Below are 12,279 nucleotides of genomic sequence, written 5' to 3' on the forward strand. Positions count from 1 at the left end.
CCCTTGTCTTCTTTTCTTTTTGACAGCACCTTCAGGCTTGAAGGAACACCTATATTTGGAGGCACGTCAGTTAATTTGTTGCATATCAGATTCATCATTGTGACTTCTTGCAGGCCAGATCTGAGAAGTAACCAGGAACCTGATCCTTAGTGGAGAATGGAAGAGCCCTTCAAGTGAGAGCACAACTGGTCACTAATGTAATAATCTGCATTGAGTCATCTTTCTCAGATCTGACAGCTACAAGCTGAGTCCCGGCAAAAGCCACAGCCTTAAATTCCATTCAGCGGGAAAGAAGGATGAGAGAACTAAACGTCTTGCCCCATTGCAGAGACTGCTGTCTCCAAGCCTGACACCTGAGTTCTGTGCTGAGCAACCAGAGTAAGAAACAGTGAGGTCTTTTATGAGTACAGCCAGCATCCACAAATATTTCAATATGTAGCCAAAAGGAGAAATGAAGCACTTGTGATATCAGAAAATGAATACATTTACTATAACAGAGGACTGTTGCTGTCTGTGGGGAAAGAAGACCTCTGTCATCCCTTGTACATATTCAAAGCCATACAGGAACAGGGCATCAGTGAAGTTAAATCACTTAGAAGGATGCTGTTTCCTGTCCTCCACCCAACTTTGAGGAAGTTCCGCTGTTAGAGATTGCATCGCAATGCACTTCTAGTATTTGCACTGTCACTTCCATTCAGGGTAATGATGTGTGCCACCATTTGCACAGATGGCCCCAGCAGATTTTTGACCACAAACTATACTTTGCCGGGGCTCCAAAAGGAATTAACAAGTTAGAACTGAAGAAAGACATTTATGCTCTCTTTCACTATGGGGATCTCTTCACAGAAAGGACTATGGTCCTTTCTTAGGATTAAATAAATACATGCATATACATACATATATATATATGTATATATATGAAGAAGCATCAACATGATAAGGTGTATTTAAAAAGGGGATATAATCTTTTTTAATAGTATCCTTTTTTTTTTGTCATATTAGCAGCCAAGAAATTTAGTCTATTGAATTATACATCCAAAATGTTCCTATCGAACATTGACATTTTAGTCCCAATTACTGTTAAAGAAGTCATTTGTAATATGTACTTGACATTAAATTTTTCTAGCCATTTGTCTATACTTCATGGAGAAATCTAACAGACAAGCAGCGTTTTCAGTTTATTTTTCTAAATAAATATGTTGTTTGTATCATTTACAGTCACTCATTTTGGCTGGTTTTCATTATCTCCAAAAGTGATTTAAAGACAGAACCAAAACACAGAAATTGTTTGTTTTAGGCTGTAATGATTTGCTGAATGAAAGCTTTAATATAAATACTGTAATTTGTAAAATGATGAAGTATATTTATATAGGCAAATATGTATGGAAAACAAAAGGAGGTATTTTAACTCTTAATTTCAGAACATAGTTTATTTTAATAACCACAGGAAGAAATTAAATATATAATGGTTAGGGGTTTTTTTATAAACAGTGGATTTTAGTAAGTGAAGATTTGGATGTTTAAGAATGACATGAATGTAGTCTAATAATGGTGGTTTCCCAAATTATACAGAGACCTTTTGGCAACTGTCTCATTTTATTCAAAAACTGGTTTAGGTTTTTGGGGAGTTGGCGGTTTTTTAGGGTGCGTGTGTGCTACTATTTTTGTTTGGGTTTTTGTTTGTATTAGCATACTGACAAGACCATGAAGTTGATACTATTTGATAGTAATTTGAAAAGCTACAGAATAAGAGGTTGTTCCTTAGGGTGATCTACACTTTACAGTTAAGAACAGTCATTGTTATCCGTCTAATGCAGTGGTTTGTTGTACAGTTATTGAACATTTCAATGCTAGAGCTGTTTTGAATAAAAACCTTTTTTTTTCATTTTTTTTCTTAGTCCATTAGCCTGTGTGTAATTTTAAGAGAAAAGTAGTGCATTTGGTTCCCAGTTCACTCAAATCATTCATCGTAAATCCAGTCATATGTATCTGATTTATAAAGCTGAATAGGTTTTTCTTTTATTTTATTGCTTCATGGAATCTATTAAGTGCTCACTAACAGAAAAAAATATCTTTCAAAAAAAATTAATCTGTGGTTAACTTTGTAAAGGGCAAATATCTTAAAAATGTGTTGCTCTGCTCTAATGTACTAACCAGTGTATGCGTGTATGTTTGTGTGTGTGTGCACGCATGCGCACCCTTACCTGCTCATGAATGAAATGCCAGCTCTGCTGAAGTAAGTGCCACACGTCCTGTTTCTGCAAAAGATGCTCATGTTACTGTATTTTTTGGTGAAAGACCTGAGTTCTGTCTTTGCTTGTGACTCTGAAGCCATAAACAGCTTTTGAAGTTTGTCAGGAAATCAGAAAATGAAATAGTAAGTTTATATTAGACTCCGTCATTTGGCAAAACTTGGGATGATCTAATGATGTGACTCTTTTCTTTTAAAGAAAGTTAGTGGTCAATTTCCATTGGTGCAATGGATAAATGAAACCTTTTTTGTATTTGTTAAAGAATGATGGTTGTGTTTTGTTCACACACAATTTAGCTTACAGTTGGCTTACAGTCGTGTTACTATGATGTCATTTCTGTGTCATTAGAATACCTTATTTGGACACACAACTTGCATGGGCTTGGTTTTGCTCCCTCTTCTGATAACCTATACTTTAAAATTGGAAAGTTCGTTCTTTGAAACTAGTATTCAGAGTTGTTTAAGAAAGGGGCAACATTACTGAAACAGTAAGAAAATTTAAGAATGCTAATTTGAACACTTCCATTATTGCCTAATGATAAAACTTGGAAAGCTCTTATTTTTGTGAACAAAATGCATTCATTTATATCTGAAAATATCCCAATAAAAATCTAGTGAAATAATTTGTTACTACTTGCAAATATTTTTCTGCTATTCTGAATTCTAGATCAGCTTGTTTGTAAAATTTTTATTGCACAAAACCCACCTGATACAATGTACAGTTTTCTTCAGAAAAATACATGAGATATGAAAAATAATGACCTGGTCCCAGGCATGATTTTATATAATCTGTGTAATGCAGAAATAATGCACATATACCAGCACGTAGGCCTAATTTAAGTGACAAATGTAGCTGGAAGATAACGCTGCAAACCATAGTTCTGATCAGTCACACACTGTTGTTTGGAGCTCTGCTTAACTGAGACTTCATGCTGGAAGTGTGTGCACATGTATGTGCACTGTTATGTATCATGTTTTATTCTACTACCAGTGACACTGGGATAAATCCAGATTGCGTGATTTTTGTAGATTTAAATTAAATCTTTAGGTGAGTATTTAATATTGGATATAAATTGAGCTTATGTCTGTATACTATGCAGATACTCACCTGAAATAACACCTAGACACAAGATTTCAGAAATTATTGACAAATAATTAGCACTGAAATGCTTTTTCATAAAGTTTAAAACCAGAGCAGACAATTAGATTATCTCATTAAACAATAAAAAATTTGTTTTGTTTCCCTTGTCTTAGTCTAAGCATATTGATAAGACCAGCAGAACTTTTTCAACTAATATGATGTTATGATGACTGGTTAGTCCTTTTGTAGGTTTATGTGTGTTTGTGTATAAGTACCTGAAGGTATGGTTCTAGAGTAATAGTGCATTATTTCATTACCTGGCATCTGAAAAATCACCTGAAGCAGCCAATAGGCTTGAAATGCTGAGATGCGCAAAGAAAAATGCCGACAGTTCTGGATGTGTCTACAAGATGTACTTTCAGCACTTGAATTTTTTTTTAAAGATGAGGACCACCATCATTCATGAAAAGAATACGGACGTGTTAAAATAGCTATTTTGTAAAATGGAAGCAAAAGATTACAAAAATCTGGTGATCACCAGAATGTTGTAAAAGTGTCCCTTTCCTGACTCAAACGATCACCCCAAGTGTCACATGGCATGAATATTCCCAAGGGACAGATTTTTTCCTGCGATCGGTGGTGTGCTGGGTCCACAGCAAGGCAATGATGCTGTGACGTCATAAGTGGTAGGCTGCTGTCTGAGGGGGGGTGGAAGAAGGACAGCCATTTGTCTGCTCTGGAGCTCCCACTGAAGGTAGGAGGCTGTTACTGAGGCTGGATCTTACAGAGAAAATTAGTTGAACAGAGTGACTCATACATTACGGTAAGATTCCTTGGAGGACTGCTGAGACTAAATTAATGATTTTCATGGGCTGGATAGTTGAAGATCCCATAAGAGAAGAAGTAAAAGCCAGGTGGATGTGGTTCAAATTACTTCAGCTGAATCTCTCTCTAGATTCAATATCCTTGCAGGGCTGTAAAGAAGCCAAAAAATCTCCCAACAGTTGGGTTCAACTTGAGAAAGGACAATTATAAGCAGGGACTCCTGTCAGGGAAAACCTGGAAGGAATACTAAGAGAGTTAAGTCATAGCAGATGGCACAGAGACTATTTAAGGTGGTGTATTGAAGGCAGAGAGCAAATACATCCTGCTTAGCAAGAAAGAATTGAGAAAGGGTAAAAGAGAAACGCATGGCTAAGTAGCAGAGTGTCAGAGGCTGCTGAGGGCAAGAAGACATCCTTCAGACAGCTGAAGATTTTTAAAGAAAATGTAAGGACTGTAAGATTATTAAGATGATAAATAAGTAAATAAATAAATAAATGGTTAATCAAACAATTGCAAGATACATAAGAGATTTGTTGACTAAAATAGTTGCCAGAAACATAAGAGTTAAGAAGTTCTATTTCTACAACAGAGCAGAGGGAAGTCTGGCAAAAAGTCTGTAATGCCGAAAGATAATCAAGGAAAACAGAAGCACTTGGAAGAAGTTATAGGGAAAAAATTGTCTTAAGTTTTTAATTCTGCTTGTTCCCTAGAAGGGCTTTGGCAGATTCTTACACATAAACTTTTCCCTGTGGAGGAACTCATATGGCTTTGTCAGTGTGAGGTGTTACAAAACAAAATAAAGAGGTACACATCTAAGATTTTTAAAGGCACTCAGGGATGGAATAGTCAAAATGGTAACTGTGGTGTGAAATTAATTTTATAAAATTATTTTGATAGCTTTTGAGATGTGAGATCACAAATATATTCCAATTTTAAAATAAATTTCAGAAAGGTTGAAAGGAGAGTATAGACAATTAGATCAGTACTGGGCAAAACAGCTGAAACTATAGTAATATTTCTTTGAAAAGAACTAGAAGGTGTTTAACAGTGTCAATATTACCAAGCACTGCAGGAAATTGCACAACTAGCTAAGAGAAAATACAGAGAAAACTGCAGCTGCCTAAGAGGAATGGGCTGCATTCATTAAAAAAAAATGTAAAATATGGGAGAAAATGGTGATTTTGCTCAGTTTTTGCAGTGGACAGAGGCCGTGAGTGAAGTTTCATGGGGCATGTACTGGGATCCTTGCATCTCTAAATATATTTGAATATGTGAATATGCTGGAAAAGTGGTGTATAGTTATTTGGTAAATGTGCTGATCATACTAAATTATTAAAAGTATTAAATATGAGTGGCCTGAATGACTGGTTATTAAAATGTAAAATGGAATTCAGTGAAGATAAATGTAAACTGATATGTATGAAAACAATTTTGTATTTTGCATATTTCACTTAGCTTGATATCTAGCAGTTTTCTATGAAAATGTAAGTCTTGCTCTCAGGATGTCAAAAAAAAATGCACATATGCAGTTAAAAATTGCTAGGAAAGTAAAAGAGAAAATAAGTGAATATCATTATATTCAATCACTTCACTGCACTTCCATCAACAGAAGTGCTGTAGACCATGAAAGTTAACTTTTTAAACACTATGTCCAGTTCCTCATCCGAAAAAAAAAATGTATTTAAATTAAAAACTTCAGAGAATGAATTACAAAGGCAGTGAAATGGTAGAATTAGATTCTCAGAAATGACAGCAGGCAATGATTCCTCTACTCAAAAGAAACGTGAAAGAGAAGTAGAGCAGTAAGATCATGAATGGCTTCAACTGTTCAGTGGTAGTGGACATCAAACTAGCCACTCAAGCTCAAAAACAGCTCCACAGTGGTTATTTAAGCAACGTGGAGGGAAATTGTGGAACTCCTTCACTCAACACACTGCATATGCCGAAAGTTTATGGGACTTTGCAGAGTCTGTGAGGAGCACAGCAAATATAGTAATTGAGAGCTGCCAAATGAAGTGATCCTGCTTTTGCCTCAACCACAAACCATTGGTGTCAGAGAGAGCGTCATGGAGATGAATTTCTATATGCACATTATTGATCACTGTCAAGTCTTTTTGTGGCCCAGATACACCATTTACATAAGCTGAAACCCCGGGTAAGAAAATTCACTTATGTGTTAGTTCATTACCCTGTTACGTTGAGGTTTAGGTACTGAGATTTGAACACACACGTATAGTAATTAGGCAGACTAATGCCAGGCAGAGAGATACATGTTTCAGGAAGTAAAACATCCCCAAGTAACAAAACCTACTTAGGGCTGATTTTATATTTCTTCTAAGTAAATGCATGTGTGTGTTAGTTTGCTTACTTAACTTTGTCACTGAAATAAATATACCAATTAATACAGTTGCATTGTGAGTTGTGAATGGAAGCCATCTGGATCATCAGAATGAAGAGCTTAGAATTTATTTATGACACCTACATTGATGTGGTCCCTGTGAATTACCTGCATTTGAATAACTAGAGAGTTTTTACACACTTCCACCAAACTGACAGCAATTGGGCATATGAGAAACCCATTATTTATAGTGAAAACTTTACTTTGACACTTTATTAGAGATATTAATACTTAAAATGTATCTTACTAGAAGACTTAGTCAATAGAATTTAGATCTTTTGAAAATTGAATTGCTAGACCATATAAGATCATAAATGAACCAAAATCTATATGTAATGTGGAATGTAACACAATTTATTTGATTTAGCCTTGATTATTTTTTCCATTTAAACAGATTTTGCAACAGCGATGAATAGGTCGTGCAAAAATAATTGTATAATAAGGTCTTTTTCATAGAGAAAAAATATTTTAAGATGTTGTAGCTAGAAAAGTGAGTAAATTTCTATTTCTTATAATTCAGTAAACAAAATATTGATTATTATTGTATGTATCACTGTTACAGTTATGGTACTACTGATGAAACAGGACAATACATTTGGCTTTAAAACTGTCTTATCCATCTATTTTTAGAACAAATGCTTGCTTTTTTTCCAGTTTCTCTATAAGTTTCTCCTTTCATATTGTTAAAAAGACCTCTGGTTTTTTCATTCCTCTGTTTTCCAATTACAATTGTCACTGTGACATTATATAACTAACTTAATTTGTCTGTTTGGAATTTTTTGTCTGTTGATCATATGCCCTGTCCTTTTCTCTGAGAATAGATATTGCAGAATGGTCTTGTGTTAGCAGACTTAGTTTAATGTTACACTGATTTTATCTTATGGAAAAGTAAATACTTGGTGTTTGTATGTAGAAGCTAACTAGACACTGTCTTTGCTATAGACTGTTTAAACTAAGTTTTTTAGGAAAAAGTTAATTTCAAATCTCTTGAAAATGGATGGAAAGTATTTCCATTTGCCTGGTTATGGCTTTGTTCCATTTGAACTAACAATGTGATGTTTTGAACAGAATGAATTGAACTGAATGAAATCACCACTACATAAGTAATCTGTTTCTACTTGAAAAATTTTTACTTTTCTGACATTGTAGAGGATCCTAGCTCACACTTAAACAGGCTTTTGATTAGGATTTAAAGTTTCTTTATTTTTTATTGTATGTAAAGAGAAGAATAAACAAGGAATGATAAAATGTAGATGTCAAAAGGGAGATCTTTATAAAAGTAAAAATAAAATAAAAAAGCGAGAAATTCAGTTTGTTTTGGAAAGATGCAGTCACAAGTTAGCTGAATTATAAGACCTAGTGTAAGACCCATAGCTAAAACACCTAAATTGTGACATGGAGAAAAGGTCACACTGAACATTGGTTTCCTGGAACTGAAGCCTTCAAAACATGAATTAATAAATGATAAAATATAAATCATAATTTTGCCTTCAAACTATCAAACTTTTGCAGTTAGGGCTCCTAAATCTAAGCAATGATGAAAGTGCTGGTTAGAAGGGATTTCTGGTAAAATCTATTCTGATTTCCCTTTGGAGGTGAGAATGAAGCTTTGTCTTCATAACCTTTGCTGGTGGTGCACCCCCATATTCTGTGGGTATCCTGGTGTAGTGCTTCATCATGAAAAATTTTTCTGTACATGCAACCTGCTTTGTCCAACTTCCACTGTGCCTTGTATAGTCCCTTTTATATTGTTTGCTACTGCTGCAAAGAGTTTAGCTCTGCTTCTTCAAATATGGCCCTTAGCTTTAACTTTGCCAGACTGAAAACATCTCATCTCCCTCAACCTCTCCATGTCAGTCATATTCTTTAGGTTTCCTGCTATGTGTTCAGCAAAGTTCACCTAGGTCAGGGCAAGACCATATTGTTGGCTTTGTGGCCAAATCCTTTCAGCCTGTTTGCTGCTCATCCAGTCAGTCTTCACCGACCACAGCTATTCTACCCTGGGTACAAAGCTTCGCCCTTCTGCCTGTTAAACTTAATGTGACTCCTCTAGGCAAAATCTGTGAACTTTCCCCAGATTCTACTAACTTGAATTTTTGTCATTCATTGTGTCAGGCACTGCTCTTAATATCATCCAGAAATTTGTCAAGTTTGCATTCTGTGTCATCATCCAGATCCTTAATGAAGGGACACCAGTCCTGATCCCATATGTCGGCATGGAAGTAGTTAAGAGTGGTTGAGCATGATTTGCCATTGATAAATCTGTGTGTGTTGCTCCTGATTGTCTTGTCTTTCATGTACTTGGAAATTAATTCCAACTGAATGCTATTTGCGAACTTTCCAGTGTAAAAAGTGAGGTTACCTGTTTCAGAGTTCCCTTATCTCCTTTCCTTCTTAAGATGAATATAATATTTGCCTTTTTCCAGTTGTTGAGGACCTTTCTTGATTACCATACTTTTTAATAGATGATAGTAACCTTGAGCTTACTCTAGCCAGCCCCTTCAACACCTTGAGGTCAATTTGATCTGGTATCCTATATTTCAGTCCTTCTTTAAGTTGTCCCAGGATTCTTGGTCTCCTATATGCCTGCTGCCAAAACAAGACTGATACATGCAGAAGTTAAAAAGTTTGCTTTGTCTGCAAAGACTGAGGTGAAAATGTCATTAAATAAATCAACTTTTTCCATAAAATCTGTCAGTCAATTGGCTCTCCCATTCAGCAGCATATATGTTTTTTGAATGTCTTTCTGTTATTAGCTTACTTGTAAGAATTCTTCTTGTTACCTTTTATGTCGCTAACTAGCTTTAGCTCTAATCGGGTTTTGGTCTTTATGATTTTTATCCTTAACAGCATGAGCAATACCTTCATATTCTCCCTTTGTTTCCTGTCCTACTTTTCCCTTCCTGTATGATTTCTAGTGTTTAAGTTCTCTTCCTGGTGATAAATTGTCTTTTGGTTAAATTCCCTTGTCTGCCTGTATAAAGGGGTACTTTTATTCTGAGATCTAATTTTTCTCTAAAAGTCAGCTAGGTATTCTGGGTGCCCCCTGTAGGAGACTCCAAGGGGATTACTCCAGCAATATTCTAAATAGATCAAAATCTGCTGGTTTGAAGTCTGGAGTCCAAGTCCACAGCTTATCTTCACTGCCTGTCTCCGAATCTTGATCACAGTCTTTTCCTGGTCACTGCAACCCAAACTGGCATTAGTGGTCCCACTCACAATTTTTTCTACCTTTTTGAGCACCTGGTCAAATAGAGTATTCCCCTGGTTGGGCCCTTTAGAGTTTGCATGAGGCATTTGTAAGCAGTGCCCTCTAGACACTTCCACAATGATAAAGAATTGTATTGCCTGTTCCGCGAGTGTCCATGTGGTCAAAATCCCTCATATGGATCAACTGCTCTCATCAGGGGATTCCGCATAACTGTCTGTAGACAGCCTCAGAGATGTCATCAAGTCAGGCAGAGATCTCTATCACAATATCATCCATGTTGCATGCTCTTTGACCTAGACCTGGAGAGTCTTCACAGACACCTCCTTGGTTTCACACCAGATTTCTCCTCAGCCAGGGATTTCCTTCACATAACACATACCTCTGCTTTGTCTTTACTGCCTACCTTCCCCCAGCAGTCTTGTGGAAAGGTCTTGTGAAGACAATCAATTCACTCTACTGGAAGCATTAGTGCTGTGGAACTGAAGATGACAAGAAGTAAATGCCATATGTCTTACAGTCTTCAGCTTTAGAGGTTTTGATGCATACAGTAAACTGACAGAAAAGATTTATGCATGACTGGTCAAGCACAGAGGCAGGAGACTAACCTAGATAACCTTTCTATAAATGCGAGAGAGGTTGTCAAATGGAATATGAAGTTGGGAATTTGAATATTACTACCTTAGTAATCAACCTGGAGCAATCAATGTGGCAAAAGGAGGTGGGTGAGTTCCCAAGGGTAAATGTGAAAGTTACACTTTAGATGTACTAGTTACTATTTCAGAGAGCTGTGTCCTGCTCATTGTGATGCATATTGATCAAAGAGGTTACCTAACACAGCCAGATTAAATACTTGGTTGCCAGAGTTTTCAAATATAAAAATTATGATCAAAACACTGTAGAAAGGCCCAAAAGAGTGTGAAATTTGCCTGTTATGCTGACTGAAGCTTTGATACCAAAATAGTCTCTCATGCAGGCAAACACAGAAATTCTTTGAATACATTATTTGAATTTGCTTTTATTTTAATAATTTTTGCTTAACCCATATGCATATGAAAATGCATGATTATCTGTGTGGACAAAATCAACATGAAGGGCAGAAAAAAGTTAAATTGCTTGGGGCTTGACTTCCGCTTAATTTGGGTATGTAGCAGGGTGAAAATATGTATGTCCTGCCACAGGTATAAAGATGATTTATTCTCATTTTAATTCTACTTTCTCTTGACAGCATAATGCTAAAGGATTTACTTAAATTAAAATAAGACCTTCTCTCCTTGACACTATTGTTTTATCCTAATCAACAGCAAATTGAGTCACTGATGTGTATTTGGCTACTTGAAGGATAGATCTTGAATTAAAAAAGAACCAGGATAATTTTTTCCTGGGAGAATCTTGGTAAGATGTGAGTGGAAAAAGAACTGAGAACAAATTATATTTCTTTTTCGTTGTTTGAGATCCATTATGTGACAATTAGGGTTATCTTCTGGATATACATCTTTCCACTGGCATGCAGCATGAGCAGATGGGAAGCTGATTTAGATTAGACACTTTAAATTAAATAAAGCTACTTAAGATGAGTCCTTCTTTGTTCAAGATCACTGAGATAAATTTTGACCAATGATTCATGGTCATGTTTAAAAGAATTTAGTAATTTAGGGCTAGATTCATGGAGCATAAACATTAAAAGTAACAGATATGCTGCTTTTTGCCAAGACTTTTCTAAGAAAAACTCCCAATTTTTTTGGTCTGCTATAATCAGAAACCATGCTGATACTGGAAAGGAAAAGTTTACTTTCCTCAGATAAATAGAAGATAACAACTTCATAGCTTTTCATATTCATTAGGTTCAAACAAATATTACTAGATTATCATCTGTACTTGCCTGCATTAATATTTAATAAGTCTTCTTTTTAAAACGTACCCTAGCAACTAGTATATTTTTCTTTTGGAGGGGATAATATTGATAAAGCAGAGTCATGTATTTACTCAGAATATGTAATTTAAATGTGAACATTTCTAAGAAAAAATTCACCTTCAAAATCTTTTCAGACTCCCATTAGTGTGAGATGGGCATTGGTATAATCCTTGGGGGATGATATTTTAGTTGTGATTGCAACAGAAAATGCAATTTAGTGATGTCTCTAAGGACAGAAAGATTAGGGCTGCAGGCAAACACATATAAAGAACATAGGGATTTTCAAATGCATGAACTGCAGTGGTAATACATTCTGTTCTTCTACCCTCTGGACTCATGTCTCTGATAAAAGCATACTTATTACACAGATATGGAAGGATAAAGACTATGGACATCACCTGCTGTTTCTCCTGCTGTGTTTTCATGTACTGCTTTGTCTTCATAGAAACAGTCAGTTTACCGGGGTATGTCTTGTAGGTTTTACTATTATTATCAGTTTTGAAATTTTACATGTTAGGAATTTAAATATTATGATTTTTTTTAAACTATTATTTATTCTGATGTCTGAAATCCCTGTTAATTTGATGGTACCATATTTCCA

The 12,279-nt window shown here is 35.6% G+C and overlaps 1 protein-coding gene across 2 annotated transcripts in view; it reads left to right on the top strand.

The window, feature by feature from the left end:
- PRR16 (proline rich 16) overlaps window positions 1–3,009 on the top strand; it is a 144,117-nt gene extending 141,108 nt beyond the window's left edge. For both annotated transcript variants that reach the window (XM_032676283.1, XM_032676282.1), the window contains one exon: window positions 27–3,009. The gene's annotated coding sequence lies outside the window, so the exon portion shown is untranslated. The remainder of the gene's footprint in view (window positions 1–26) is intronic.
- The last annotated feature ends 9,270 nt before the right edge of the window (window positions 3,010–12,279 follow it).

This window comes from Chiroxiphia lanceolata, chromosome Z (genome assembly GCF_009829145.1).
Source record: "Chiroxiphia lanceolata isolate bChiLan1 chromosome Z, bChiLan1.pri, whole genome shotgun sequence".
Classification (NCBI taxonomy): domain Eukaryota; kingdom Metazoa; phylum Chordata; class Aves; order Passeriformes; family Pipridae; genus Chiroxiphia; species Chiroxiphia lanceolata.